Genomic DNA, 11,205 nt, shown 5'->3' with positions numbered 1-11,205 from the left:
ACTCACTCACTCACTCACTCACTGGCTCTGCTATTCTCTTAAACAGACAAACGTATAACTTCAGGCCGCTCTGTTGAAGTTGAAATAGTTTTGTGTAGTTTTAGAAATAATTTTCCCCATTTGTTTTTGTAGCTCTCCTCAGCTGACAGACCAGCAGAAGACAAACATCGAGGTGAGTCTTGATTGGAGACGGCGCTGCCAACACTAGTATTTAAAATGTAAAATATATATAATACAGCGGCTTCTTCTGCCCTCGCAGCGCTCATGCTGGCCGTCATGAAGAAACTGACGTACGACGACGAGTACAACTTTGAAAACGAGGTGAGCGAGTTTTATTCTTCTGGTGACGGCCGTGCGTCTTTCTTCAGCTCCTGAAGTTCAGATCAGACCAAAGGTTTGCGTTTTAACATTTTAGAACGTTGCAGAGAAAAGTTTCAGCAACGGAACCGGCTCGACTCAAAGACGCTGATGGTGTCGCTGAGACTCAGCTGGTGGAGTCTCCAGAGGCTGGTTTTAGGACGTCAGAGACGTCTCCTGTCCAACAGCCAATAGAGAAGTCAGCTGGTGGAGTCAGCTACAATAAAATGATCCATAATATATTTTATTTCTGTTAGAAACTGTTAACGGGGCCGCCCGGGTAGCTCAGTTGGTAGAGCAGGCGCCCATATGACGTAGTGGGTTTGACTCCAACCTGCAGACCTTTACTGTATCTCATTCCCCCCCCTCTCTCTCCTTTCATGTCTTCAGCTGGCCTGTCAAAAATACAAAAAATTTTAAAAACGACTGTTAACAAAGTAACGGAAGAGAGGGAGCGATTAGGACAGAATCGGTTCTGGCATCATTTTAGTTTTAGTATCGCTATTCCCGACCCTCCTCGTCATTCTACTGGCAGACCTGTTGCATTCTGCAGTCTCAGAGCCGCTGTTGTGCTTGTGGTCGTCAGGGCGAAGACGAGGCGATGTTCGTGGAGTACAGGAAGCAGCTGAAGATGCTGCTGGACCGTCTGGCCCAGGTGTGTCCCGAGCTGCTGCTGGAGGCCGTACGACGAGTCTTCACCAACACGATGCAGTGAGACAGCATTCATTCATTCATTCATTCATTCTTTTATTCATTCATTCATTTGTTTCAGTTTTCCCTTGGTTTGAAGAAGACTTAGTTGGGCATATTTAGTGGGTTTTATCACCATATCTGTCTCTAAATGTTGGGAAAGTGAGAGGGGAGACACCCAAGTAGTTGGAATGAGAAGGAGGAAATGCCAGAGAATGGGGAATGAGGGGGGGGGGGACACCAGAGCAGGGGGAATGAGAGGGGAAGACACCAGAGCAGGGGAAATGAGAGGGGGAGACGCCAGAGCAGGGGAATGAGAGGGGGGGGGACACGCCAGAGCAGGGGGAATGAGAGGGGGAGACGCCAGAGCAGGGGAATGAGAGGGGGAGACGCCAGAGCAGGGGAATGAGAGGGGGAGACGCCAGAGCAGGGGAATGAGAGGGGGAGAAGCCAGAGCAGGGGGGAATGAGGGGGGAGACACCAGAGCAGGGGAAATGAGAGGGGGGGGACACGCCAGAGCAGGGGGATGAAGGGGGGGGGGACACGCCAGAGCAGGGGGAATGAGAGGGGGGGGACACGCCAGAGCAGGGGGAATGAGAGGGGAGACGCCAGGGCAGGGGGAATGAGAGGGGAGACGCCAGGGCAGGGGGAATGGAGAGGGGAGACGCCAGAGCAGGGGAATGAGAGGGGGAGACGCCAGAGCAGGGGAATGAGAGGGGGGAGACGCCAGAGCAGGGGAATGAGAGGGGGAGACGCCCAGAGCAGGGGGAATGAGAGGGGGAGACGCCAGAGCAGGGGGAATGAGAGGGGAGACGCCAGGGCAGGGGGAATGAGAGGGGGAGACGCCAGAGCAGGGGGAATGAGAGGGGGACACGCCAGAGAAGGGGGAATGAGAGGGGGGGGGACACGCCAGAGCAGTTTCTCTCACAGTGACTTTAGAGTCACTACTCACTCTGAAGATAATCACCATCACTCGCTCTAGGTTAAAAAGAAAATTATATCGATGCTCCAACCTGCAACTAACAATGTCTTTAAAATAGCCTGTAACATAAAGGATTTAAGTTTTTGCTAGAAGAGCGTCTCGGCTGCTTCATTTTTGAACTTTTGCGTTCCCCTTTCAAAGAGCACCTTCATTTTTGGTTTGAACTCGTAAGCACTCCAGACCCTCTGTCTTCAACAGAGCAGTTTATCTTGAGTTTTGTTCCTCAGGAATGGCAGACGGCTCAGTTCATGGAGGTGGAGGTGGCCGTCCGGCTGCTGTACATGTTGGGCGAAGCTCTGCCAGCGTCTCACGGCGCTCACTTCTCCGGGGACACAGCGAAGACGAGCGCCTGCAGGACATGATGAGGACGGTCAGTCGTACACTACATATATAAGTTCTGGTCAACAGCTTTCCTTTGTTTTAATTACGGTTATTTACATGGAGTCTGGTGGAGATATGCTGCTCTATACACGCTAAAAGTAGTGATTATTTACATGGAGTCTGGTGGAGATATGCTGCTCTATACACGCTAAAAGTAGTGATTATTTACATGGAGTCTGGTGGAGATATGCTGCTCTATACACGCTAAAAGTAGTGATTATTTACATGGAGTCTGGTGGAGATATGCTGCTCTATACACGCTAAAAGTAGTGATTATTTACATGGAGTCTGGTGGAGATATGCTGCTCTATACACGCTAAAAGTAGTGATTATTTACATGGAGTCTGGTGGAGATATGCTGCTCTATACACACTAAAAGTAGTGATTATTTACATGGAGTCTGGTGGAGATATGCTGCTCTATACATGCTAAAAGTAGTGATTATTTACATGGAGTCTGGTGGAGATATGCTGCTCTATACACACTAAAAGTAGTGATTATATACATGGAGTCTGGTGGAGATATGCTGCTCTATACATGCTAAAAGTAGTGATTATTTACATGGAGTCTGGTGGAGATATGCTGCTCTATACATGCTAAAAGTAGTGATTATTTACATGGAGTCTGGTGGGTTTGGTGATGGTGATTTCTGTTTCAAGTTAAACTAAAAGGATCTTACTCTTTAACTAAAGCTCTATCTCTGTAAGGATCCTATACATAATGTTATCAGACACTTAGAATAATAATGAGTCTGTCAGCGGCAACAACACAACTTTTAGTGGACGCTGACTGAACATTTGCCCGTTAACATTACATTTCAGCTTGTTTTCGTAATGAATAGTAATGGACTAATTTCAAAGATTGTTGTTTCCATCAGTCACTTACACACAAAAACAAAAGAAGATAGGGTGCAGGTTGAAAAAAAACAACCCAAAGCTACCCTTTTAAGTTTGAGGAAGAATCGAATCAATACAATTTCCTTTTGAATCCTCAGCTGGTGTCGTGCGGCGTGAGCAGCTACCAGCACAGCTCCGTGTCTCTGGAGTTCTTTGAAACGGTTGTTCGATACGATAAGTTCTTCATCGTGGAGCCTCAACACATCCCCAACGTTTTGGTGAGTGACTCTTCATCATCAGGTCTCTGATCTAACGTCTGTGTGACTGAACGTGTTCAAACGGCAGCGTGTTGTGTTCACTGTCAGATGGCGTTTCTGGACCAAAGAGGACTGAGACACAACAGCCCGAAGGTCCGCAGCCGGGTGGCCTACCTCTTCTCCAGATTCATCAAGACCCTGCAGTGAGTCCAGCTTCTCTCTTCTAACGCTCACTGAGGGGTGGACAAAATAACAGAAACACCTCACAGTGCACAGGGTATCCATGTTCATGGGGCTTAAAGTATTCCTGCAACAAGTTCAGGATTTTATTTTAACTTCTGTGTTCATGGAAAACCTGAAAAAGTCATGGAATTAGGCTAAATTTACACCATTAGGTTTTGGTTTTTAAACTGAGTTTTGAGGCAACAGAGATCTCTGTGTGAGAGGGGGAGACACTAGAGCAAGGGGAATGAGAAGGGGAGACACTAGAGCAGGGGGAATGATGTGGGGAGACGCCAGAGCAGGGGGAATGAGAGGGGGAGACACCAGAGCAGGGGGAATGATGTGGGGGAGACGCCAGAGCAGGGGGAATGAGAGGGGGAAACACCAGAGCAGGGGGAATGAGAGGGGGAAAAGCCAGAGCAGGGGGAATGAGAGGGGGGGAAAGCCAGAGCAGGGGGAATGAGAGGGGGAAACACCAGAGCAGGGGGAATGAGAGGGGGAAAAGCCAGAGCAGGGGGAATGAGAGGGGGAAACACCAGAGCAGGGGGAATGAGAGGGGGAAAAGCCAGAGCAGGGGGAATGAGAGGGGGAAACGCCAGAGCAGGGGGAATGAGAGGGTCAAATGTATCAGAAGATAATCCTTATTTTTTGTAAATGTAGCCTTAGTAAAATCCGTTAAAGTATTAGAAAAGGAAGAGGGAAAAATCATAATGTGGCATACCTGCCGAAGGTAAAACAAAGTCTGTAAAACCAGGACCAGGACTATGGTTTACATCTGGGTGTTTGGGGCTGTCTGTCGGGTTTTAACGTGTCCGTTGAGATGTTCTCCTGACTGTCGGTGATGACGTCGGGGATGTTGTGTGTTCACAGTAAACACATGAATGCCTTCATAGAGGACATCCTGTCCAGGATCCAGGACCTGCTGGAGCTCGCTCCTCCCGTAAGTATCAACATCTCCAGGAAGGGAAGCAGCTGCTTCGGAAACATGACCATCTGGGGCGCCCGGGTAGCTCAGTTGGTAGAGGGGCACCCAAATATAGTTATACTCCTTGATGCAATGGGCCAGGGTTCAACTCCAACCTGTGGCCCTTTGCTGCATGTAACCCCCCCCCCCCTTCATCCTCAGCTGTCGTGTCAATAAAGGCCTAAAAATGCCCCAAAAAATCCCAGAAAAAAAACAACAAAAAATATACTGTATATAGTCTTTTATTTTTTTTTATTTAAATGCCTGGAAAGCTTAGGTTAAAAAAAAATCTTTAAAAAAAATTAATAATTTACGAGTTAATATATATTGTTTTCTTTTATTTAAATACCTGGAAAAGCTTAGTTAAAAAATATATTTTTTTTAAATATTTTATTAATTAATATTTTTTTTTAATTTTAATACCTGGAAAAGCTTAATTTAAAAAAATTATACTTTATGAATTAATATTTTTTATTTTAAATACCTGGAAAAGCTTAGTTAAAAAACTGACAAATCCTATTAGAAAATTGTATAAATTTAAAAATGCCCCAAAAAAATCTTTAAAAAAAAAAATCTAATCCTGAGTCCGTGATCCAATCCTCCGTCTTGTAATTTCCCCACTGGAGATAAATAAACATTATGAATTATTATTAATATAATAATAATAATTGATCCCTTCTGGGGTGTCCCGTGTGTCCAGGAGAAAAAAATGCCCCAAAAAATCCCAGTAAATATAACAAAAAATATACTGTATATATTTTTTTATTTTTTCATTTAAATACCTGGAAAGTTTACGTAAAAAAAAAAAAAAATCTGTAAAAAATGAATAATTTACGAGTTTATATTTTTTTTAACTTTAAATACCTGGAAAAGCTTAGTTACAAAAAATCAAAATTTTATTTGATAATTTATGAATTAATATATTTTTATTTAAATACCTGGAAAAGCTTAGTTATAAAAAATCTAAATTTTATAATTTATGAAGTAAATTTTTTTTATTTTTATTTAAATACCTGGAAAATCTTAGTTATTAAGCTGACAAATCCTATTTGAAAATTGTATTAACTTAAAAATGCCCCAAAAATAATCTTAAAAGAAAAATGTAATCCTGAGTCCGTGATCCAATCCTCCGTCCTGTAATTTCCCCACTGGAGATAAATAAACATTATAAATTATTGTTATTATTTATCACTGATGCGGGTTCCCGTATGTCCAGGACAACGGCTTCCTGGCGCTGCTGACCAGCGACGACCAGCTGTTCATGTTCGAGACGGCGGGGATCCTGATCGTGAACGGGGACAGTCCCGTGGACAGGAAGCAGGCGCTGATGCGCAGCCTGCTGCTGCCGCTGATGGACGCCTTCCGCCTGCTGCTCGCCAAGCTGCTGCAGGAGACGGAGGACGAGAGACAGGCCGCCCTCGCCGACTGCCTGAGCCACGCCGTCGGCTTCGCCAGGTCAGGACTCAGGTGTCTCGGAATCAGGTGTCTCTCAGGTGTCTCGGGATCAGGTGTCTCGGAATCAGGTGTCTCTCAGATGTCTCGGGATCAGGTGTCTCGGAATCAGGTGTCTCTCAGGTGTCTCAGAATCAGGTGTTTCAGAATCAGGTGTCTCTCAGATGTCTCGGAATCAGGTGTCTCTCAGATGTCTCAGAATCAGGTGTCTCTCAGTTGTCTCAGAATCAGGTGTCTCTCAGTTGTCTCAGAATCAGATGTCTCAGAATCAGATGTCTCCGAGTCAGATGTGTCTCAGATGTCTCAGAGTCAGATGTGTCTCAGGTGTTTTAGAATCAGGTGTCTCTCAGGTGTCTCAGAGTCAGATGTGTCTCAGATGTCTCAGAATCAGATGTCTCAGAATCAGATGTCTCTCAGATGTTTTAGAATCAGGTGTCTCTCAGGTGTCTCAGAATCAGGTGTCTCTCAGGTGTTTTAGAATCAGGTGTCTCAGAGTCAGGTGTCTCTCAGGTGTTTTAGAATCAGGTGTCTCTCAGGTGTCTCAGAGTCAGGTGTCTCTCAGGTGTCTCAGAATCGGGTGTCTCAGAATCAGGTGTCTCTCAGATGTCTGGGAATCAGGTGTCTCTCACATGTCTCGGAATCAGGTGTCTCAGAATCAGGTGTCTCTCAGATGTCTCAGAATCAGGTGTCTCTCACATGTCTCAGAATCAGGTGTCTCAGAATCAGGTGTCTCTCAGATGTCTCAGAATCAGGTGTCTCTCGGATGTCTCAGAATCAGGTGTCTCTCAGATTTCTCCCATGATGCATTGGGAGATCCTAGGGGGCTAACCCACGCGTTGTCTTCCCATCAAAATTAAAAATCAACATTTTTGAAGCTTTTTATCAATGTTTTTAACTTTTTTCTTACATTTTTGTCCCTTTTTTCAAACCTTTTGATGCTTTTTTCCAATGTTTCTCTTTTTTTGACGTTTTCAACACTACGTAACACTAACTTATTAACTTTAGTTTTACAGTTATTTTTGTAATTTATGGTCAATAAAGCTCATTTATAGGAAATTATACCTAATGTTTGAGTTAGAAAAGCAGAAATTAGGAATTATTGAGACTAAAGTTAAAGGAATGGATGTTGATGATAATCACAGACTGGAATATGTCAACTTTTACTCAATACTATTTCAACAACACTTCACTTTGTTTTACATGCTATAAATATAATAAGACCCAAAATTAATGAAAGTAGAGATTTGTACTTGGCAAAGAGCGTTGGAATCAATCATGTTATTTTGGGGATTAAAAAGAACATTGATATAGGACAACATGGGGACAACATGGGGACAACCCGGGGACAACATGAGGGTTAACTTGAGGACAACATGAGGGTTAACTTGAGGACAACATGAGGGTTAACTTGAGGACAACATGAGGGTTAACTTGAGGACAACATGAGGGTTAACTTGAGGGTTAACTTGAGGACAACATGAGGGTTAACTTGAGGACAACATGGGGTTAACTTGAGGACAACTGAGGACAACATGGGGTTAACTTGAGGACAACATGGGGTTAACTTGAGGACAACATGGGGGTTAACTTGAGGACAACATGGGGGTTAACTTGAGGACAACATGGGGGTTAACTTGAGGACAACATGGGGGTTTAACTTGAGGACAACAAGAGGGTAACTTGAGGACGACATGAGGGTTAATTTGAGGACGACATGAGGGTTAACTTGAGGACAACATGGGGACAACATGGGGGTTAACTTGAGGACGACATGAGGGTTAACTTGAGGACGACATGAGGGTTAACTTGAGGACGACATGGGGGTTAACTTGAGGACGACATGGGGGTTAACTTGAGGACGACATGGGGGTTAACTTGAGGACGACATGAGGGTTAACTTGAGGACGACATGAGGGTTAACTTGAGGACGACATGAGGGTTAACTTGAGGACGACATGAGGGTTAACTTGAGGACGACATGAGGGTTAACTTGAGGACGACATGAGGGTTAACTTGAGGACGACATGAGGGTTAACTTGAGGACGACATGAGGGTTAACTTGAGGACGACATGAGGGTTAACTTGAGGACGACATGAGGGTTAACTTGAGGACGACATGAGGGTTAACTTGAGGACGACATGAGGGTTAACTTGAGGGTTAACTTGAGGACGACATGGGGGTTAACTTGAGGACAACATGGGGGTTAACTTGAGGACAACATGGGGGTTAACTTGAGGACAACATGGGGGTTAACTTGAGGACAACATGGGGGTTAACTTGAGGACAACATGAGGACAACATGGGGGTTAACTTGAGGACGACATGGGGGTTAACTTGGGGACGACATGAGGGTTAACTTGAGGACGACATGAGGGTTAACTTGAGGACGACATGAGGGTTAACTTGAGGACGACATGAGGGTTAACTTGAGGACGACATGAGGGTTAACTTGAGGACGACATGAGGGTTAACTTGAGGGTTAACTTGAGGACGACATGGGGGTTAACTTGAGGACAACATGGGGGTTAACTTGAGGACAACATGGGGGTTAACTTGAGGACAACATGGGGGTTAACTTGAGGACAACATGGGGGTTAACTTGAGGACAACATGAGGACAACATGGGGGTTAACTTGAGGACGACATGGGGGTTAACTTGGGGACGACATGAGGGTTAACTTGAGGACGACTTGAGGACGACATGGGGGTTAACTTGAGGACGACATGGGGGTTAACTTGAGGACGACATGGGGGTTAACTTGAGGACGACATGGGGGTTAACTTGAGGACGACATGGGGGTTAACTTGAGGACGACATGGGGGTTAACTTGAGGACGACATGGGGGTTAACTTGAGGACGACATGGGGGCAACATGGGGGTTAACTTGAGGGCGACATGAGGGTTAACTTGAGGACGACATGGGGGTTAACTTGAAGACGACATGGGGGTTAACTTGAGGACGACATGGGGTTAACTTGAGGACGACATGGGGGTTAACTTGAGGACGACATGGGGGTTAACTTGAGGACGACATGGGGGTTAACTTGAGGACAACATGAGGACAACATGGGGGTTAACTTGAGGACGACATGGGGGTTAACTTGAGGACGACATGGGGGTTAACTTGAGGACGACATGAGGGTTAACTTGAGGACGACATGGGGGTTAACTTGAGGACGACATGGGGGTTAACTTGAGGACAACATGAGGACAACATGGGGGTTAACTTGAGGACAACATGGGGGTTAACTTGGGGACGACATGAGGGTTAACTTGAGGACGACATGGGGGTTAACTTGAGGACGACATGGGGGTTAACTTGAGGACAACATGAGGACAACATGGGGGTTAACTTGAGGACGACATGGGGGTTAACTTGGGGACGACATGAGGGTTAACTTGAGGACGACATGAGGGTTAACTTGAGGACGACATGAGGACGACATGGGGGTTAACTTGAGGGCGACATGAGGGTTAACTTGAGGACGACATGGGGGTTAACTTGAGGACGACATGGGGGTTAACTTGAGGACGACATGGGGGTTAACTTGAGGACGACATGGGGGTTAACTTGAGGACGACATGGGGGCAACATGGGGGTTAACTTGAGGACGACATGGGGGTTAACTTGAGGACGACATGGGGGTTAACTTGAGGACGACATGGGGGTTAACTTGAGGACGACATGGGGGTTAACTTGAGGACGACATGGGGGTTAACTTGAGGACGACATGGGGTTAACTTGAGGACGACATGGGGGTTAACTTGAGGACGACATGGGGGTTAACTTGAGGACGACATGGGGGTTAACTTGAGGACGACATGGGGGTTAACTTGAGGACGACATGAGGGTTAACTTGAGGACAACATGAGGACAACATGGGGGTTAACTTGAGAACGACATGGGGGTTAACTTGAGGACGACATGAGGGTTAACTTGAGGACGACATGGGGGTTAACTTGAGGACGACATGGGGGTTAACTTGAGGACAACTTGAGGACGACATGGGGGTTAACTTGAGGACGACATGAGGGTTAACTTGAGGACAACATGGGGGTTAACTTGAGGACAACATGAGGACAACATGGGGGTTAACTTGAGGACAACATGGGGGTTAACTTGAGGACAACATGAGGACGACATGGGGGTTAACTTGAGGACGACATGAGGGTTAACTTGAGGACAACATGGGGGTTAACTTGAGGACAACATGAGGACAACATGGGGGTTAACTTGAGGACAACATGGGGGTTAACATTAGGACAACATGGGGGTCAACTTGGGGGTTAACATTGGGGGTAAACAGTGAAACCGGAGTGTGGGTGTAGCCTGACCGGACCTGGTCTCCTGTGTCTGCAGTCGGACCAGCAAGGCGTTCAGCAACAAGCAGACGGTGAAGCAGTGCGGCTGCACCGAGGTGTACCGGGACTGTCTGCAGACCTTCCTGCCGGCGCTGAGCTGCCCCGTCCAGCGGGGGCCGCTCCGCAGCTCGGTCCGCTCCTTCCTGCACGCATGATCATCTGCATGGAGGAGGAGGTGCTGCCCTTCGTCCCCGCCGCCTCCGAGCCCATGCTCAAGGACTGCGAGGCCAAGACCTGCAGGTTTCATCCCGCTCATCAGCCAGATCACCCGCCAAGTTCAAGGTACACGTCGGAAAAAGGGACAAACGTGTCAAAGTATCGAGACTAAAATGATGTTTTTAAACTTTTTTTCGTGCGTTTTGTCAATTTTTCCAACACTTTTGATGCTTTTTTTCCCCAATGTTGGCCACTTTTTTGATGTTTTTTACATTATGTAACACTAACATTACTAACTAGGAAATTATCCCTAATGTTTTAGTTAGAAACGCAAAATTAGGAATTATTGAGACTAAAATTAAAGGAATGGATGTTGATGATAATCACAGACTGGAATATGTCAACTTTTACTCAACACTATTTCAACAACACTTCACTTTGTTTTACAATGCTATAAAATAGAATAAGACCCAAAATTAATGAAAGTAGAGATTTGTACTTGGCAAAGAGCGTTGGAATCAATCATGTTATTTTGGGAGGCACG

At 45.8% G+C, this 11,205-nt stretch overlaps 1 pseudogene; it reads left to right on the top strand.

The window, feature by feature from the left end:
• The first annotated feature begins 252 nt into the window (after positions 1-252).
• Positions 253-10,787, top strand: LOC116679435 (exportin-T-like; annotated as a pseudogene).
• The last annotated feature ends 418 nt before the right edge of the window (positions 10,788-11,205 follow it).

Source organism: Etheostoma spectabile, unplaced genomic scaffold (genome assembly GCF_008692095.1).
Source record: "Etheostoma spectabile isolate EspeVRDwgs_2016 unplaced genomic scaffold, UIUC_Espe_1.0 scaffold00013045, whole genome shotgun sequence".
Taxonomy (NCBI): Eukaryota; Metazoa; Chordata; class Actinopteri; order Perciformes; family Percidae; genus Etheostoma; species Etheostoma spectabile.
Note: the sequence above shows the minus strand (reverse complement) of the source record. Positions and strands in the feature narration are given on the sequence as shown.